We start from the raw sequence: 17,519 nt of genomic DNA on the forward strand, positions 1-17,519 counted from the left end.
AAGGAGGTCGTGTTTCCAGCTGAGCGTGTAAAGATGATTGAGAAAAGAGCCAGAGATGAAAGAGGAGACCTTCTGAGAGCGCGCAAAAAGGCTAGAATTCATGGGAGAAAGAAGAAGAGAAAGTGCCCAACCTGAGCAGAGTAGCATAGTCATGCCACGACTATAAATAAGGCGCTTGTTGGGAGGCAACCCAACCTGTGTATCTTTTATCTATTGATTATTTCTTTTTACTGTGTTTTTTTTTGCAGAGTAGGGGAAGTCTGAGTACCCAAAGTTGAAGTTGAGGAGCATGTTTGATCTTAAGTGTGGGGTCGTCCCAGCCCTTAATATTGAGGATCATGTCCGAGCTAGGTCTGAGATGGTCTCAGGGAGTATTTCTCACCCTTGTTTTAATATTTCTATCTCATGCATCGAGGACTATGCATAATATAAGTGTGGGGTAGGGAAACTACTTTCTGGAGTATAATTGTCTTTCTTTTATAACTCGTAGTAGACATAGTCTAGGTTCAAAAAAAAGTTGAAAAAGCTCGGATTGTTCCTGACGATGGATCTTTTGGACAATTTTCTTGAGGGATTAAAGTCCGATTTAAAAACACCAAAAAGATTTATTTTATGTGTCATTTTATTTTCTTAGAATATCTAGGTAGTATTCCTTGATTTTTCTTTGGGCACCGGTTCTTTTCCAAGGATGTAGCTCGAACCGGGCACTTTTAATTTCTTTTTAGGAGTAGTTTAGGAAGGAACTAAGTCGTTCTGAGATACTCACTGGCATGGTTGATGTTGGCACATTAGGCTATGACATACATTCTGTTTTCCCGTGTATTTGGTTTGAATTGTAAAGCCTAAGTAAAGTAAATAGCCTATTTTGTGACGCCTTTTCTCAGTTGTCTGACTTGTATGCCGCATAGTGCAATGTTGCTTAAATTTCTCATTTGTTTGTGCTCGCTTGACTTGAGAGTTGAACAGAACCGTCCTGATTGAGTCATGTGCAACGTGTGTGTGAGGATTTGTGATTTTCTGTGCTATCCTGTGTAGTCTAGAACTTGCCCCGTGTGTTAATTGAAGCGAAATGGTAAGTTGTTCTAATCTAGGAAATGACGTAGGCATTTTCTTGCTTGATCATGGATGTGCTTGTCACATAATAATAGAATTTTCCGTTGCTAGCCTCTTTGAGCCTATAGACCTTTCTTTTGGCACCCACATTACAAGTCATCCCTTATTTTGTTCTTAATTTGATATTGATTGAACCTTTACCTCCTAAGGCACTTAGTCGCTAAAAGAAGTAAGGTTAGAGATTGAGAAGTAGCTTTTAAGTGGAACCATGGAAGGGACCGTTGGTGCACTAAAGTTGAAATCAAAAGTCACTAGCCGATGAACTGTAATGTATGGAGTGTGTGGAAAAAAAAGAGAAAAGAGAAGAAAAATGAGGGTGTGAATGTATGTAGAAAATAAAACACCTCCAATTCTTATTGATTTGTGCTAGTGACAAAATAGAGAAGTGCTTTAAGTGAAAAGATGGCTATGTTGTATATGGCAAGTGATTTGGTTGAGAAGAATATGTGCTTGAAGTGTAAATGTAGTGTATTAAAGTGCTTAGGAGGGTGAATTACTATTTCTAAATATATCCTACCCGTCCCCTAGCCTACATTACAACCTAAAAGTCCTAATTGATCCTAGATTTGGCTAGCTTAAATTAGTGGAAATATACACTACGGGCAAGCTTATGGAACGACCACGGGATGCATATGAATTCTTTGTGAGAGTGAGCGAATTTTGTTCAATTGTGTGATGTCCTTAAATTATGTTCAAAAGCATATTTGAATGTGTGGACCAATTTATATTCACTTTCGGTTTGTTGGTGAGGGCACATGATCTCATGAATGATTGGTAATGTTGTAAACTTTCTTGTTGGGTAAGTGCATGAGTTGAGGGTGGTTAGTGGTTGCAAGTCGGCTTTTGAGGTTGGGTGGTGACAAATAGGTTGATGGAATTGATTGAATTGAAATATTATACTTGGGCATGCTTAAACGGGAAGAATGTGAAATTTTGTGTGGTCATGCTTGTGTGCTGGTATTGATCATAGTCAAGGGTATAATGTGTAGTTAAAGGTTAAAGTGCTCCTCTATAATTGATACTTGTAAGTAGTTGGGGGTTTATTAGATAGTCCTATTGCTCGAGGACGAGCAAGAGCCCAAGTGTGGGGTGTTGATATTTAGCTTAAAGTATATATATTTTTATGTATATCGTCTCACATCTTACTCTTGTTTCATGAATTTGGGATATTAAATGCTATGAATTATTTTGATTTGAAGTGTTTTTACTTGTAGGAATGATTCGGGAGCAATTTGGGACAAAACCTGAAAGATTTGAAGCTAAAACAAACAAAATCGGGAAATGAAGCAGTTGGGCGCCACAGGCAGCGCCTGGCGCCACCTGTGGCGCTGAAAATAGTAGGCTCAAAAATTGGGGCGCTATGGAGGGCGCCTGGCGCCGGGCTGGGTGCTGGTGACGTGAAATGTGTCCTATTTTGCCCGGGACAAGTTTATTCCGGCCCTAGACCTACCCAACTGATATAAAAGCAAGACTCAACCTATTTTTGAGGGGAGAGACGCCACTTTAGAGTAGAGATACACACGGGATCGTGAGGAAGCGAAGAATTCTCAGTTTTCTTCATCTTTTTCTAGTATTTCCAATTGATTCAACACTTATGCAATTATTTGATTACATCATGAGTGGCTAAACACCTATTGTTCAGGGGTTGTGATTTAGCCATGAATATTGTTGTTTTATATTAGCTTGACCTTGATTAAAATTCACCAATATATGGTTGTTTCTTCAATTCTGCGTTTAATTGCTTAATTGTCTGGCCAACAGTTAGGTTCTATTTACTATCTATGCTATGTTTGGGAAAGCCGTGTTTAGATTAGAGAAGAATTGAAGAGAGCATGATCTTAATCCTTAGGGGGAGCAGATTTATGGTTAGGATAGGAATATACCTAGTCACCGTGCTTAATTAAATATCGTGATCTTAATGCGTTCTTAATAGATTGATTTTATAGGAATATAGGCGTTAATCTATTGAGAATAGGTGAGTAGTACTTCGGGAGAAGGCTATGAGAGCATTTATCGATTAATTAGCAACCATGAGTGAATTATATGAAAGGGAGAGTTAATTAGAACACAATACGATTGGTGAATCGATCACAACTCTGGAATATTTGTCTCTACTGAATACACAACAATCAACTCGTTACTTGATAACTTAGTTAATATTTAGAATTGTAGTATAATATAACCATATTATTGGACTTTGGTTTTAGCTGGATTGAATAACAATTTTAGTGATTTAGTGAGTAGTTTACACAAGTTTCTGTGGGTTCGACACTCAACTTATCATTATATTACTTGTCGACCACGTATACTTGCGTGTGCGTTTGGGAGTAGCAGGACACATTAGTTTTAAGTACAAAGGTGACATATAATTCCAAAAAGGCAAGCCTTTCTCCCATTTTAGATGGTAGCTAGTTAATTCCCTATACAAATAGTGGTGTACTAGTACCAAAAGGTAACACAAACTCAGAGACTAACACTGAAAATTTCACATTCAAATTTTTAGATCTTGTAAGTTCTCTTGCAATGGCAACAATTGCATCATTGAATGGAAATCACCAAGATGGGGGTTTTCGCCCAACAACAAAATTTTCACCTTGCCTTTGGGGAAATATATTTAGTTGTTCTGCGTTGAATAATCAGTTATATATATCTATGCTTCTTTATTTCTCGTTCACCCTTTTTCATTATTTATTTTGATACTAAGAGAGAGAGCGCATTATTACAGGTCTCCGAGAAAAATATAAAGGAGATTGGAACTTTGAAAGAGGAAGTCAAGCACATATAATGAGTACTACTAGCAATGACACGACAGAAAAATATTTGATTGATACTCTTGAACGCCTTGGTATTTCATATCACTTTGAAGAGGAGATTGAAAATTAAATAAGCAAGTTGTTTAATCTAAATGTCATCCAAGAAGAAGAAGATCTATACAATGTTGCTCTATATTTTCGATTGTTTAGTCAACACAGCTATCCAATCTCTTGTGGTATATATTTTTATGTGTACATATATAATTACAATTTTGTTTAATTTAAATGAATGTTTTAAGTTAATTTGTTATAACAAGATATTTTGTGAATTTAGATCATTTCAATCAATTCAAGGACAACAATAGAAAATTCAAGGAAATTTTACTTAAAGATGTAAAGGGTATGCTCTATCTGTATGAAGCAGCACTAATAAGGGAACATGAAGATGAAATTTTAGAAGAGGCTCTTAGCTTCACAAAAGAACATTTGGAGAAAATAGCACCCAAATTAAGCTCTTCTATTATTGAGAAATTAAACAAGTAACACATGCACTCATGCAATCTCTACATAGAGGGATTCCAAGAGCTGAAGCCCATTTTAACATTTCAATATATGGAGAATCTGAATCAAGAAATGACAAGTTACTAACGCTTGCCAAACTAGATTATAATTTGTTGCAAGTGCCACACAAGGAAGAGCTTAGTGAACTCACACAGTAAGTTGCTTTAATTTAATTTGAGTACCATATATATTTTATTACTTGAGCTAATTAACTAAATATGACTCTCATTAATTTGTTTTGAAGGTGGTGAAATGATTTGGATCTCGCGTCTAAGCTTTCGTATGTTCGAGATAGAATGGTGGAGTGCTTTTTTGGACCGTAGGGGTATATTTTGAACCTCAATATTCTCGTGCTCGAATTATGCTTGCAGAATGCTACTCTTGATGAACTAGAACCTCAATATCACTATAATTTTCATATAGTGATTTCAGTAATTGATGACACATATGATTCCTATGGTACTCTTGATGAACTAGAAGTTTTCACAAAAACTGTGGACCGGTATGCAATATTCCATTTTTAATTTCTAATGTACATACAAAGACTCATGAAAACATTTGATTAAACATCTACTCTATAATGATTGTTGGAATAAGGTACTCACATTAAAACATTGCCGATCATTGCAGCTGGAATGTAAGTGAAATTGATCGACTCCCTACCTATATGAAAACAATGTATTCAACTCTTCTCGGTCTCTTCAAAGAATATGACATCGAAGTAGAAAAACAAGATATGAGTTTCAATGGAGTATATTACGTCAAAGAGGCGGTATGATCACTTAAAACTCTAATATATATAATTTTCCTTTCATTTTATGAGTTTAATTAATATTATTATATTTCTCAAATATAAAGATGAAAGAAATCGTGAGGAGTTTAATTATTGAGCATGAAACCAGCTTCAAAGGCAGCATTCGATTGGATGATGAATAAACCTAAGATTTTTGTGGCTTCAGCATTAATTGGTCGAGTCATTAGTGACGTGGCAACTTACGAGGTATATACTGATATATAATTATTGGGCATGAAACCAGCTTCAAAGGCAGCATTTGATTGGATGATGAATTAACCTAAGATTCTTGTGGCTTCAGCATTAATTGGTCGAGTCATTAATGACGTTGCAACTTACGAGGTATATACTGATATATAAACTACGTCTCAATCTCAAATAAGATGTGAATTAGTTAATGTTTTCCTGATCCATGATCTGCTTTTTTTTTTCTTTCGTATATATAGATTGAGAAAGAAAAAGGACAACTTGTGACAGGAATAGAATGCTATATGAAAGAGCACAATTTAACAGTGGAAGAAGCAAGTGCACAACTTTCTGAAATGGCTGAAAATGCATGGAAGGATTTAAACAAAGAGTGCATTATTAAGCCTACTAATTCTTCAATGCCAGCTGAAATCTTGAAGCCAATCGTAAATCTAACACGCCTAATTGATGTGGTTTACAAGAATAATGAAGATGGATATAGTAATCCAAAGAATAATGTGAAGTCTGTAATTGAAGCCTTACTCGTCAATCCCATCAACATGTAGAGGACTCAAAGGAAGATGGTCAAATATTAAAGAAGTTAATGTGAACCATTACAGTACTGTTTTATTTAAAACTCCACTAATAAGTGATTTAATTTGTACTCCATCGTATTATTTTGATTGCAAATGTTTTATTTGAATGAATAAATTGTATGTGGATCGAGAGTACAGAAATTTTTGTTGAGGAACGCCGACAGCCCCCATGAACTAAGTGATTATCGGGACATTGAGGTCGATGAGGTCATGGAGGCAATGCGTAAGATGAGAAGGGGCAGAGCTACCGGACCAGATGAAATTCCGGTTGAGCTTTGGAGGTGTGTGGGTAGAGCAGGCGTGGAATGGCTTATTAAGTTGCTTAATGTGATATCCAAGACTAATAGGATGCCCGAAGAGTGGAGGTGGAGTACTATGGTCCCGTTGTATAAGAACAAAGGCGATATCCAGATCTGTAACAACTATAGGGGTATTAAATTACTAAGTCATACCATGAAAGTCTGGGAGAGAGTGGTAGAAATGAGAGTGCGAAGGACGGTGTCTATTTCAGACAACCAGTTCGGGTTCATGCCGGGGCGATCTACCACAGAAGCTATCCACCTTATTAGGAGGACGATGGAACAATACAGGGATAAGAAGAAGGATCTCCACATGGTGTTTATCGATCTAGAGAAAGCGTACGACAAGGTTCCTAGGGAGGTCTTATGGAGATGCTTAGAGGCTAAAGGGGTCCCGATTGCCTACATTAGGGCGATTAAGGACATGTATGATGGAGCTAAGACTCGGGTTAGGACAGCAGGAGGCGATTCAGATTATTTTCCGATTATTACAGGATTGCATCAAGGGTCTGCGTTCAGCCCTTTCCTATTTGCCCTGGTGATGGATGCTATAACACATCATATTCAGGGGGAGGTGCCATGGTGCATGCTATTTGCTGATGACATAGTTCTAATCGACGAGACACGACGCGGCGTCAGCGAGAGGTTAGAGGTTTGGAGACACACCCTTGAGTCCAAAGGTTTCAGGTTGAGCAGGACGAAGACGGAATACCTTGAGTGCAAATTTGGGGCAGAGCCGACGGAAGCGGGAGTGGAAGTGAGGCTTGATTCTCAAGTCATCCCTAAGAGGGGTAGTTTCAAGTACCTGGGGTCGTTTATTCAGGGGTCCGGGGAGATCGACGAGGATGTCACACACCGTATAGGGGTGGGGTGGATGAAATGGAGGTTAGCGACGGGAGTCCTGTGTGACAAGAAAATGCCACTGTTACTGAAAGGTAAATTTTATAGGGCAGTGGTTAGGCCTGCTATGTTGTATGGGACCGAGTGTTGGCCGGTGAAGATCTCACACATCCAGAGGATGAAAGTTGCAGAGATGAGGATGTTGAGGTGGATGTGCGGGCATACAAGGAAGGATAAGATTAGAAATGAAGATATTCGAGAGAAGGTGGGTGTGGCCCCCATGGAGGACAAGATGCGGGAAGCAAGACTCAGATGGTTCGGGCACATTCAGAGGAGGAACACTGATGCACCGGTGAGAAGGTGTGAACGACTGGCAGTGGTGGGTACGAGGAGAGGTAGGGGGAGACCTAAGAAGTATTGGGGAGAGGTGATCAGGCAGGATATGACGCGACTTAGGGTTACTGAGGACACGGCCCTAAACAGGGAATTGTGGAGATCGAGCATTAAGGTGGTAGGTTAGGGAAATTGTGATGTCTTTGTTACAGCGCACTAGAGTGAGACTAGCCAGTTAGGAAGTAGTCTTAGGATGCTATTGATCAACTACTGATGATGGGCTTTATCTCCTGTGTATTAATACCTTACATCTTTCTCGTATTTCCTATATCTCTTATATTGTTGTTACTTTGTTTTTATGGTATTTATGTTATGTTATGGATTTTATGGTACTTTATGTTGTTTTATTATGAGTCTATTGATAGTACTAATATAGTGTCTCTTGTTGCCTCTTTGAGCCGAGGGTCTCCTGGAAACAGCCTCTCTGCCCCTCGGGGTAGAGGTAAGGTCTGCGTACATATTACCCTCCCCAGACCCCACTTGTGGGATTACACTGGGTTGTTGTTGTTGTTGTTGTTGTTGTTGTTGTTTCCTTTTTGGGGACTAACTGTTTAGTAAATTAAATGGTGTAACTGGTAAAGTTGTTGTAATGTGACCAGGAGGTCAAGAGTTTAAAACGTGAAAACAGTCTCTTGCAGAAATGCAGGGTAAGATTGCGTACAATAGAACCTTGTGATCCGGCCCTTTCCCGGACCCCGCGCATAACGCGAGCTTAGTGCACCCGGCTGTCCTTTTTTTTGTTTAGTAAACTAAATGGCTTTTTTTTTTCCTTGCAGCTTATGGATATTTTAGACCACGGTCTAAAGATTACTTTCGAGCAAATTGAAATTTTGATAAGAAACATTAGACGACGACAACCTAATGTTTTGTCTGTTAAGTTGAACAATATATAAACAAATATTAGATCCAAGGCTAATAGTATCCCAAGGATAATCTTTCAAGAGCTATATTTGGACAACTTTAAAAAATAGGGACAACGTCGTCTAAATGGTGGCTTAAAAATATAGAACACCATTTAATTTACCCGCGCTTCACGCAGTTCAATATAATTTTTTGCTAAATTTAATATAGAAGCAATAAAAATTAAAAAATAATGAATAGAACACCATTTAATTTACCCGCGCTTCACGCAGTTCAATATAATTTTTTGCTAAATTTAATATAGAAGCAAACAAAATAAAAAAGTCAAATATATAAGATAGAAGGTACATATCAAGATAAAACATAAATCAGATCAATTAAAATGTATCACGTGTTTTTTTATAGATTTATTGTCACGACCCCAAATACCGGTCGTGATGGCGCTTTTCACATTATTAGGCAAGCCAACCAGTCAACTGACCACAACCCATTTTCCGTTAGTAAGAAACCATTTTTCAACACAAGTTTTAAATACTAATTTCATAATAACCGTTTAGAGCAACAGAAGCGGAAGTCAAAATAATAGAAAACTACACAGCCCAAACTGATCTGGTGTCGCAAGTCTAGAACCTCTAGTACAAGTCTGAATACCTACTACATCAATAGTCTAGAAAATGCGGAATATAACATGATAGAAGGGAGAAAACAGGGCTACGAACGCCATGCAACTGCCTCGAAATCCCCGACAGAAACTGAATCAGCTGAATATTCTCACTCGGCCGCTCGGGCACCTGGATCTGCACACAAGGTGCAGGGAGTAACGTGAGTATGCCAACTCAGTAAGTAACTAAAGTAAATAATGGACTGAAAGCAGTGATGAGCAGTTCAAAAACATATAACTTTAAAATCAGTTCTGTCATAAAAGTCATCATTTCTAGTTTAAAACATTGAAATCAGTTACTTAGCAATATATCCAACAGAGGCTTATTTAAAAGAATAGTGAAAACAGTGGAAACATCATAACAGGGCCCCTCGGGCAAGGAATTACTCAGAATATGACCCCTCGGGCAGCCTCTCACTCACTCGTGACTCAACTCTCGTCACTCAGTACTCACTCTCAGCACTCGACTTATTTATATCTTATAATAATAGAAATCATAGTAATCGCTGCGACGTGCAGCCCGATCCATATATTTTTAGTCGACTACGCTCACTAGGGGTGTGCAGACTCCGGAGGGACTCCTACAGCCCAAGCGTCATATCGCTGTGGAGTACAGCCCGATCCAATATATACATCGTTGCGGCGAGCAGCCCGATCCATATAAGTATCGTTGCAGTGTGCAGCCCGATCCATCTATTATATATATATCCTCACAATTTGGGTTTTCAACCTCTCTCAGTGTTTAACCTCACAGCTTCTCGGGCACAACAATGGAAATTAGGGACCTCACCCCAAACAATCCTCACAATTAGGAGTAGAGTAATAAAACTAGTTTTAAACATTTAAACAAGTAAAAACATGACCGAGGGTTTGCTTCTAGCAAGTAAAGTGAGGAAAACATTCAAAATGCCCCTAAGGATTGCTACAGGTTGGCACAAGCCCCCAAACATGGCATACAACCCATAATACAATATAAATATCTGAAATACGGGATAACATAATATTTTCAAATCAAATATCCTGCTTAATAGTCGCTACAGGACGTACCAAGTGACAATACCTACCGGTGCGCTCCAACACGCTCGTTACCTAGCATGTGCGCCACCGCTTTTATCAAAACAAGTCAAATACCGGGGTTTTGTACCCTCAGTTCCAGATTTACAATGGTTACTTACCTCAAACCGATGAAAATACTACTCAGCGACGCCTTCGCCCCTCGAATCGGACTCTACTCGCGTCGAATCTCTCCAAAATCAAAATGAGGACATCAAAATATGCTAAGGGAACGAAGCCCAAACGAAAACAATCAATAAATGGCACAAATCTCGAAATTACCAAAACATGACACCCGAGCCCACGTCCCGAAATTCAGAAATTTTCATATCAATAGATTCGTTATCTCCCCACGAGTTCGTACATATCAAAAGTTCTCAAATCCTACCCCAAATGGTCCTTCAAATCCCAAATCAAAAGTTCAATTTTTCAAGCCCTAGTTCTTTAACGCGATGCCCAGGCAACTTTATACTACGCGATCGCGGACACACCTCTGCGTTCGCGATGCACAAAGATGAACCACTTCCCATACTATGCGATCGGAACAACCTCTTGCCTTGAACGAACAAATCCTAAAGAATGATTACCCAGGTGTGGTCGGCCTAAACATGCTCCTAACGAATAATGTAACAAATTAAGCAAATAGAAGAAAAGAAAATTCTAAATCATGCTCATATTTTTACAATTAATTTTATTTTCTAGACCAAGCCCAATCCTAGCATGCAAATAAGTTTAAACACTAATGGGCTAGTCTTTTCCCTATCCCCATGACCACACAGTCATTCAAAATAATTTAGGCCAAGTAAATCAGAGTGGATAATCCAAATAAACCAACATCTGATAACTCGTGAAGCCAACCAAACCAACTAATAAACAAAGACATGATAAAGCAAGACAATGCAAGGAATCCCTAGTTAAATCTATTCGAGCTAACTCAAAGCAATGACAGCGAACATGATAATATGAAGGTAGATTTTAGCATATTAACGAAAGATAACATGAACTCCGAGCGAAAATAGGTGAACAAACACATGAACAGTTCGAGTGCTTGGAACTGTGTAATCACATAACGACTAAGGATGTTTACAGTTAACTCAAACATGGAAATCATGAGGACTAAGTGACCAGCAAACCTTCTGCGAACTGAAGCTCACGCGAAAATTGGTCTAAGACCCCCATGATTCTAGGACGATGATGACAATTTAAGGAGAGCGACTGATTTAATTATACCCGACGATAATGAGCCAACATATACACAATTTCAATCAATCTATTCTTACTTCAAGCATGGCAGGAAGAGACCATTCTTATCAGGGAACAATCTAACTTACTCCCAATCTTCAGACATGGCAATTTGGGAGAAACAAACAACCAACAGAATTAAGGTCGAACGAGGCACCATAATGTTTGCTCCTTTTGCGTGTATGATCATACAGGTTCACAACAAGAAATGACGAACTAACTAATAGATAGACAACTTCCAGTCACACAGAGAATTCCAGAAAAACTAGAACTAAACAGAAGACTGCTTTTACTCAGTCAAAACTCACGGGATCGATCTAACGATCTGGGTTCGGGCGAAACGACTCATTTCACGAAAAAACTTGATTCACCTTTACAGCTTTTATTAGATCATGAGGAACTCGTAGTATGCAAACGTCGCAAAACAGAATATTCAGCAGAAATTGAGGTAGTAGTTAATGAAGTCCTATCCATGAATATGAAAATTTCATATGGTGATCCAACCAAGCACAAAAAAACACTTTCACATTCAGTGACTTCGAACAATGACTCTCAATAGGTTTCAAGAACACGAGTTGGGAAGGTTAATGATTAATAAATAGATTTCGGCAAAATGGACTTGATTGCATTTGTTTTCAAAACACACACAAAAAGTACCAATTCAAACCGGAAATGAAATGCATCACTGATTCATGATTCATTTAGTTACAATAGGATTGCTAACTCAAATCACACATATAAGACTAAGCATGAAGATTCAGAGAGCTCCTCAAAACAGTGAAACCAAATCAAGTGCAGCACGTCGAATGACAAGAACAGATTGACGAATAGCATTCTTGAGCACAAATCGCAACTAGAAACTAACTCCAAACACAACCTCTACTAAAACATGATCCAATATCTATCACTACAAAGCGAATTTCCTACGGCTCTTATCATATTTCAATCACAATTAACAAGAATAAGAAGGAAAAAGATGAACCTAAAATTGCAAAACTCTTCTTAATAACAGAAAGCACGAAACTCAGGTACAAACTTCGAGTCTGGAATTCGAGTGAGAAAATAGGGCTGACTTCGAACAAGGAACCTCATCCAAAATTCACGAACGGGCAGCAATTTGAAACTCGAACTCGAGCACCTCAAGCAATCTCCATGTTTGCAGACCAAAATAGGGATGACTTTGTTAGTTTTCTGAATTTTCGAAAATGGAACAATACTTGAACAAAAATCAAACTCAGACTATTTTGGAATTTGAACTCAACCGAAAATAGACCCAAAATGAGAAGAGAAGCAGAAACTTCCTATTAGAACCCTCATTTCTTTCCTCCCCTCTTTCCTCCAAATTTTCTCCCCTATTTTTAGGAACCCTAGAAACTTCTATTCTTCTTCTCCAAGAAAAATTCGAAAATGTTCCTAAAAATCCAAAAATCATCCTAAAATTTCCATAAGACAAAAATCGGAAAAATGGAAGGCGTGGATGTGATTTCACTCACATCCAACTGATCTCATTTATCCAAGATCCGTTCAAGAAATCAAAAGCGCGTGAGGAGGCTGAAGATGAGAATATTGTGTGTCAGAAGTCGTTATGGTGTTAATGACGTGGAGAGAGACGAAGATGAGAGGGGGGAACCATGGCACTCGGCTGAGTGAACTCGCTGGTTTTTATTTTGAGTATTTCGGCGAGTTTGGTGAGTTGATGTGCGGGCAGAAGCGGAGATGGGGCTGGGTGCGGCTGTTTGTTAGATAGGTTTACGATTTGGTTCATTAGGGAAATATTGGGTTTATATTTGGGGGGTGTGGAAACAAAGTGGTCCTTTAGATTAGAAGGGAGGGACGGCTGCGATTTAATTTTAAAAAGCTGATGGGTTATAGGTTGGAGGGTTATTTGGCATTTGGAATGCTAAAAATCTGAATTGGGTCATCTCTTTGGGATTTTGACCCTTTAAATCCAGTAAGAAAACTTAAATCTTTCCAACTTTTTTTAAACAAATAAATTGAAATATACTTTTAAATATTAATTCTAATTCATTAAAATAAACTATATGAAACTATATATTTTTATATAAATTCTTATACTCAAACTAAAAGTAAAAATCATGGTAAAAACAAAATATATTGCCATAAAAATATTAATAACCTAAACTAAATAGAATAAAATAAAACATGAAACTATTTTTTGTATTTTTCAATTTTCTTGTGCTTTAAAAATAGAATTAATTTAATAATAAAGTAAAATTCTATAGAAATAAGTTCAAATATATATCCTAAAAATACTAGAACTATTAGAGGTGATTCTAATGCGTGGGCCAAAAATTACATGTCTACAGCTGCCCCTATTTGACGGGAAACACAAAGTGTTTTCAGAAAAAGAACAACAAGATATTTTTTGACCCGACCCTTATTTAGAGAGACAAAAACTAGAGAAAAGAGAATGTGACCAAGCCCTAGTATTTGAGCTGCCTACATATTCTTGGCTATAAAGGAATCAGACCGCGTGTAGTTCGGAGTGAGAAGAGCGATGGAGTACCGAGGTGGAGAGTCGAGTGAAGTGCCGTCGAGGTTTCGGTCCGCGGTTCCTGCCATTACATCAAAAATAAAAGAAAAAATTATAGCAAAAGTACAAGGAAAATACAAGATCCTATCTACTTCTTGTCTTGAATCTTCCGTGAATCTCTACTTGATCTTCAATATGCAACTGAAAAATGGACCCTTTTCTTCAGGCGGGCTCTTGATGCTTCTTGAATTTGCGAATTGAAGTAACTCTGAAATGAATTCCCTTATTCTCCAGGTGGGCGCCTCTCATAGCTTGACTTTGGTATAAAATGAGTTCGCTCGTTCTCCAGGTGGGTGCCTGATTTCCAAAACATGAATTGTATTCCCTCATTATCCAGGTGGGCGCCTGATTACCAACAATTTGAATTGTATTCCCTCGTTATCTAGGTGGGTGCCTGATTACCAAAACTTGAACTGTATTCCCTCGTTATCCAAGTGGGCGCCTGATTACTAAAACTTGAAACTGTATTCTCTCGTTATCCAGGTGGGCGCCTGATTGCTAGAACTTGAATTGTATAGGTGGGCGCCTGATTGCTAAAACTTGAAATTGTATTCCCTCGTTATCTAGGTGGGCGCCTGATTGCTAAAACTTGAAACTGTATTCCCTCGTTATCCAGGTGGGCGCCCGATTGCTAAAACTTGAAACTATATTCCCTCGCTATCCAGGTGGGCGCCTGATTGCTAAAACTTGAAACTGTATTCCCTTATTATCCAGGTGGGTGCCTGATTGCTAAAACTTGAAACTGTATTCCCTCGTTATCCGGGTGGGCGCCTGATTACCAAAACATGAAATGTATTCCCTCATTATCCAGGTGGGCGCCTGAGTCATGCTCTCATCTTGGAGGATTCTGAACAGAATTTCTTGCTCCCTAAACCATGATTTTCCATGGGAGATCCCTGTGGATTAAAAAAAAATTCTTGCCCCTGTTTCAGACAAATAAAATCTTGTTAGTTTAAAAACGTGGTGGTTAATTTGTGGCATCATTGCTAAACGTCTACTTCTGTCACTGCCATGCTTTATTCTGATCAACTGCTTCGAGCTAGCAAGGAGTTGTTTGACCTTTTGATTGAAACTGGACCACAAAACCTCCGAATGACCTGAATCTCTTACACTCACTTGTTGCATTAAATTTTCATTCTGAAAGTTGCTGAGTCCTTGTATTTTCTCACAATTCAAGATTCACTTGATTGACTGAATCTCAATTATCACCATACTTCTTATTCTAAATCATGTAAATTGTGATGTGCCTGGCCGAACTCCGCTTTGTGCAATTTAGAAGTTAGTAGTAGGCTTTGAAATTCTTTCCTGCTTGTTCAACAAGGGCTAATTCGAAAGGGACTCATAAAGAGAGACTCAAGGAGCAAAGTGAACTAATTTTTGACAAAGGAACAAAGGAAAATTTTGAACACAGATGACTACATAAAGAAGAATGAGAAAAAGAAAACTTATCTGAGGGAAGCAGTCAACTCTAATGATCATGACATGCATTTTGGATTGATCAGCCTAATCCGTCCAGCCAATCATATTTTCAATTCATGTCATATCTTCATACTTCAAAAATTGGGCTTTCACTGATCCAATTGCTCTGTAAAGCCACGAACCTCATTCGACTTGTAGTGCCCCGAAGGGTTTTCACCTACAAGCCTCTCTCATTTGTTCATCTCTCAACTCACCGTCGCCTTACGGTGCCCGTGAGGGTTTTCACCAATAAGACTCTCTCATTTCAAATTTTTCTCTCAGCTCACCATCGCCTTAAGGTGCCCGTGAGGTTTTTCACAATAAGACTCTCTCATTTTAAATTTTCTCTCTTGTTCCCATGAACAAAGTGTTACCCATGATGTAAATCATACTTCTATCTCACTTGACTTGGCTTCTTCAAAGATTGATCGGAAGGTCTTTTTTTTTGTACCGTAATATAGGCTTTTGGACAGGGTTAGAAAGAAAGGGCGGCATGAAGGCTCAAAATAATTTAAGATGAAAAGGGTCAAAATTACAACTTTTGGAATCAGATCTTTTCAAAACCAAAACTTCTGCTCCAGTTTCTTTAGGTCTAGGGAATTTTTGATTTTTATTTTGATGGGACCGAACTGTAAGGCTGCCTACATATCCTTAAAAGGAAACAGGTCGAACGTAGTTCAAAAGAAAACTGTTTGTTTTTGTTTCCCTTTTTCTTTTCTCTTTTTTTTCTTCTTTCTTTTTTTCTTCCTCCTTTCCTTATTTTCTTCCTCTTTTTTTCTTTTCTTTTTCCTTCTTTTTCATTTTTCTTATTTTCACTCATTCATCATCATTTTTTTATTCTCTACTTCTACTACTAATTCCAAAAGAAGGATATCAAAGAAAATAAATAAAGCTCAAAAGGAGTAATAAAGGATGAAAGTGTTTGGGTAGCGGAATAAAATGCCTTCGTCATTTTAACTTTGAACATGACAAGTACAAAATACAACTGAAGGTAAGCAAAGAAATCATACATAGTACCTCTTAACTGCATTAGAATTGATAGTCATATCTACACATTTGCCTTCTATGTCTGTTAAATGCAAAGCACCATTGGACAACACTTTTGTCACAACGAATGGCCCCTTCTAGTTTGGGGCGAACTTGCCTTTAGCTTCCGCCTGATGAGGAAGGATGCGCTTCAATACCATCTGGCCCACTTAGAATTTCCGGGGACACACCTTTTTGTTGTATGCTCTTGCCATTCTCTTCCGATACAATTGACCATGACATACTGCAACCAATTTTTTCTCATCAATCAAACTCATCTGCTCGAGCCGGGTTTTGACCCTCTCATTATCATCAATTTCAGCTTCTACAATGATCCGAAGGGATGGAATCTCAACTTCCACAGGTATAACTGTCTCAGTTCCATATACCAGCAGATAAGGAGTTGCACCTATTGAAGTGCGAACAGTAGTGCGATAACCCAGTAATGCAAAAGGCAACTTTTCATGCCACTGCCTAGAACCTTGAACCATCTTACGAAGTTTCTTCTTTATGTTCTTGTTGGCAGCCTCAACAGCTCCATTTTCCTTGGGGCGATATGGAGTGGAGTTCCGATGCATGATCTTGAACTGTTGGCATACCTCTTTCATCAAATGACTGTTGAGATTAGCAGCATTGTCTGTGATGATCACCTTGGGAATTCCGAACCAACAAATGATATTTGAATGAACAAAATCCACTACTACCTTCTTGGTCACGGACTTGAAAGTTACAGCTTCGACCCACTTGGTAAAGTAATCAATGGCTGCCAGAATAAACCTATGCCCGTTTGATGCTGCCGGCTTAATTGGTCCAATAACATCCATGCCCCAAGCAACAAAGGGCTAAGGTGCAGACATTGTGTGTAACTCAGATGGGGGAGAATGAATCAAATCATTGTGTACCTAGCATTGATGACACTTGCGAACAAAACTGATACAATCCAGTTCCATGGTGAGCCAATAATAACCCTGCTCGAAGTATCTTCTTTGCCAAGACATACCCGCTCATATGCGACCGGTAAACTAAAGAATGCACTTCGGTCATGATAGTTGAAGCTTCTTTAGCATCTATGTACCTCAGCAATCCTAAATCTGGAGTCCTCTTGTACAAGATTCCTCCACTCAAGAAAA

General features: G+C 38.5%; 1 pseudogene; it reads left to right on the top strand.

The window, feature by feature from the left end:
- Positions 1–3,636: 3,636 nt before the first annotated feature.
- Positions 3,637–5,972, top strand: LOC107779452 (viridiflorene synthase-like; annotated as a pseudogene).
- The last annotated feature ends 11,547 nt before the right edge of the window (positions 5,973–17,519 follow it).

This window comes from Nicotiana tabacum, chromosome 3, assembly GCF_000715075.1.
Source record: "Nicotiana tabacum cultivar K326 chromosome 3, ASM71507v2, whole genome shotgun sequence".
NCBI lineage: Eukaryota > Viridiplantae > Streptophyta > Magnoliopsida > Solanales > Solanaceae > Nicotiana > Nicotiana tabacum.